The 3,483-nt window shown below is 46.5% G+C and overlaps 1 long non-coding RNA gene across 1 annotated transcript; it reads left to right on the top strand.

The window, feature by feature from the left end:
* Positions 1 to 1,518: 1,518 nt before the first annotated feature.
* Positions 1,519 to 3,234, top strand: LOC121102245. The gene is made up of 2 exons (XR_005834288.1): positions 1,519 to 1,568; positions 2,571 to 3,234. It is a non-coding gene; the product is annotated as an uncharacterized LOC121102245 (long non-coding RNA).
* Positions 3,235 to 3,483: the final 249 nt, after the last annotated feature.

Here is a 3,483-nt window from a genome sequence, read left to right on the forward strand (position 1 = left end):
AAATACACACTGGCTTCTATGCATTCAAACCAACCGTATTAAATTAATAATCACACTCTTGCCAAAGGCAAGTGGGGATGATGCAGTCGGGTGCCGCTTAAGTGCATCGGTCAGCAGATAGATTTTTCTTTATCTATAAAATAATCTCCTAAGAAATGGTTGGAACCTGATGATGTCGCCCCGACCAGACTTGCAGGTGGGGCTTGCGTGCGTCTGCGGCTCGGGGACCGCTTCCACATCCCTGCAGCTCCTGGGCAGGGAGCCCCGTTGCGTGAAGAGATGGGAGCCTCCCGCCTGCGGGGCCAGGGCAGGTTGCCAGCAGGGCTATAACCCCAACTCGAACCATCCTGTCTGCTTAATAAGGGGAATGGCAGTCCCCCGACGAGGCAGCATTCTATCAGCGGGCCACGCAGACACGCAGAGACGGCCCCGTGGCCCTGGGTGCAGGAGGGACGCGGTCAACATTGGGTTTCTGTCCCAGTGCGCCGCGGGGGATGGCAGTTGTCTGACGAGGCTCACGTTCGTGGTAATGGGTTTGTTGTGTGATGAGGCTTCCGTGGTTTCGAGAAACTGAAAAGATTTGCTAAGTCTGAATTCACATTCGAATAAGTTTTCAGTTTTCTTGACATTCATGAGGTGCCTTAAGAAATCTCTGTGTTTGGCTTTTGCACGTAAACTGGGTTATTTGGAAGCAATGCCGGCCGTCCTTGTGTCTCGATGGGCAGTGCAAAGGCAGGAAGCTCCACAGAACTTTGGAGAAGCTTTTCCCCTAGCGAGGGCCCCCTGGGGGCAAACACAGAGAAGGTGCTGCTGTGCGTGTTGGAGTAGGTTGGACTAGGGAAGGAAGCGCTGTCACAACTGCAATTTCCCTGTTGTACTTTGCCTAAAGCCACTATAAACCTCACAAAATGACAGCAGTCTTTCAGACGCAGGCGTTTTGACTTGATTGGGCTTGATTTGCAAAGTCACAGGGAATTTCTTCAACCTGGGAAGCAGGTAGGTACCAGGTAGCCGAGTAAACGGGCTGACGTACGGCCAGTAGTGTTCCTAGTTATTAAAAATGAAGTCACATCTTAATGCCTTTTATTTCTTCATTGTTTTCTGTCTGTGCATGCATGAATTTAGAGTATCATTTCAGTAACACTTTTTTCTGAATTCCTTTCCTGATGACCTCCTGCTGGGTTAGTTTCCTGCCCCAGGATTGTTGAGATGGTAGATAATCTGTGATAAAGTCGCTGGACGTCTGTGTCCTTACATCAGCACATGGTAGTGTAGACGTGTACGGCAAAGTATCATGTATTTGTGTGTGTGTGTCCCCTGCTAAAAACCGAAAAGCTGCACTGTGTTCATAGTCGAGTCATGGTCATTTTTTAACAAGATTTTATTTGTTTATTTGAGAGAGAGAGCATGCATGAGCAGTGGAAGGAGCAGAGGGAGAAACAGGCTCCCCACTGAGCAGGGAGCCTGATGCGGGACTCGATCCCAGGACCCGGGGATCATGACCTGAGCCGAAGGCAGACGCTTCACCGACTGAGCCACCCAGGCGCCCCTCAAACATCTTTTCTGATGTATGTAAAATATTTGTATGTCTTCCTTGTTCAAATCTTTTGTCAAAAATTTAATTGGGATATTTATTATGGGTGTGTTAGAGCTCTATATTAGAGATATGAGGAGATGTTGTCAAAAATATTGTAAAATGGGAGAAATCTGGGACCACTTAATGTAGACGACAGCTTAGTAATGTGTGGAACCGTTGGTAACACAATAAAAACAATAAAAAATTGTTCAGCATAGGACCCTAACTGATTGAGAGGCAATTCATTATAGTAGCTGTTTTCTTTAAGTGGTAATTATGTATTTTAGAAAGAACCTTATTGAAATTATTGAAAACACTGTCGGGTGTTAGTGCTCTGGCCAGGATGACACCTGCCTCCCGGCTGTGTGTTCACATCTATCACTCCTTTCCAGACACACACCCCCTGCTTGGGAGTCCCAAAAAGTGCCGCACACACGTCCACAGTTACTATTTTCTAGAAACTACTACATCATCCACAATCAAACACTTAAAGGTGAGGACACTCTTTAATCTTTGAGAAATAGGAAACTTATGGGTAAGTTTCTGTATCCGACATGTTTGTGAAACCATTTTGCATTGGATTAAATTAAGTGATTGTTTAATTGTGGGCAGAGACATGGTTTGCTGATGACTCTCCTGCGCTTTAGTTCAAGTAATTGCAGGAAGCAGTGAGAGCCAATTCTTTCTACCTGCAAATGAAGTGACTTAGAAGGAGGTTTGGCTTAGAGTCACGGGCGTCTCGGCTCCCAAGACCCTGTTCCCAGGTGCATCCGGCTGCTGTCCGTGAGCGGGCTGCTGCACGTGGCTCTCGCGGACCCCGAGGGGCTGCTCGCCGCGCCCCTCCTCCCCGGCCGTCCGGAGGCCAAGCCTGGCTTGTGCATTCAGCCCACAGGAAGCCCTGAGCTCTGACTGAGGATGGGAGATGGTGAAGATGAAGGGACCCGTAGTTACACCACGAAGTGAGTGGCTAAGTCCTTGTCATTTTCTATTTTAGGGGGACATGTGTGGAGCTCTGGGTCCAAACGGCCACCACGATTCCCTGCACCGGAGCTGCTCATGCCGAAGTTCGCATCCTCATGGACATTTCTGACATTGGCGTTGCCTTTTCTCCATGTGACCAGACAAGCTCAAAGACTCCAAGACTCCATGTGACCTTCAGCTTGGTCTCTCTAAGCATCGGCTTCATTATTTGTGCAATAAGGGTTGTAACAGTAGTTACTACAAACCAGTTGTAAGGAAGCAAAGAGCCAGCAATGGAGCAGTCAGAACGGTGTTGGGCAGCCAGCAGGTGCACAGGTGATGCTAGCAGTGGAGCTGTTGGCATGCGTCCCACGGAGTGGAGCTGAAGACACACCCCGTGGTCATCACTCACATGAGAAGTTCGGTCTGCTGATCACAAGGGTGAACGGGAGAGGAGATTCGAGCATGTTCCAGAAGGAATTCCAGAAGCGCAGAGAGACATGAGAAGGTTTGCAGTTATGAACCCAGTACTTAAAACTCTGAGACATAGGAGACTATCCAAAGATAACCGTTCAGTACACGATGAGATAGTAACGCAAATGATCTGAACACATTTTATTTAAGGAAAGGGTATTAAAATCACACAAGAATGTTTTTGAAAATAGATTTTTTTTTTAAATTAAATTTTTTAAAAGAAATAGGAGTCTTTTCCCTTCTTTATTATATTGTGTACATCTATGGTTATTTTGTATGATAAATATTTACAAGATTAAGGAAACATTTTGATACATTTGGTGAATGACCCTATCTGGAGCATGTAAATAGAGTATAAATGAATGAGTGTAGAGTGTTTTCGAGTGGGAAGAAAGCATTTCAGAATCATCTACAGGTTTGGGGAGGGGCAGGAAGAAAAGCACTAATTTAGCAGAAATACTCAGCTGTTGCAG

This window comes from Ursus maritimus, unplaced genomic scaffold, assembly GCF_017311325.1.
Source record: "Ursus maritimus isolate PB19 unplaced genomic scaffold, ASM1731132v1 scaffold_13, whole genome shotgun sequence".
NCBI lineage: Eukaryota > Metazoa > Chordata > Mammalia > Carnivora > Ursidae > Ursus > Ursus maritimus.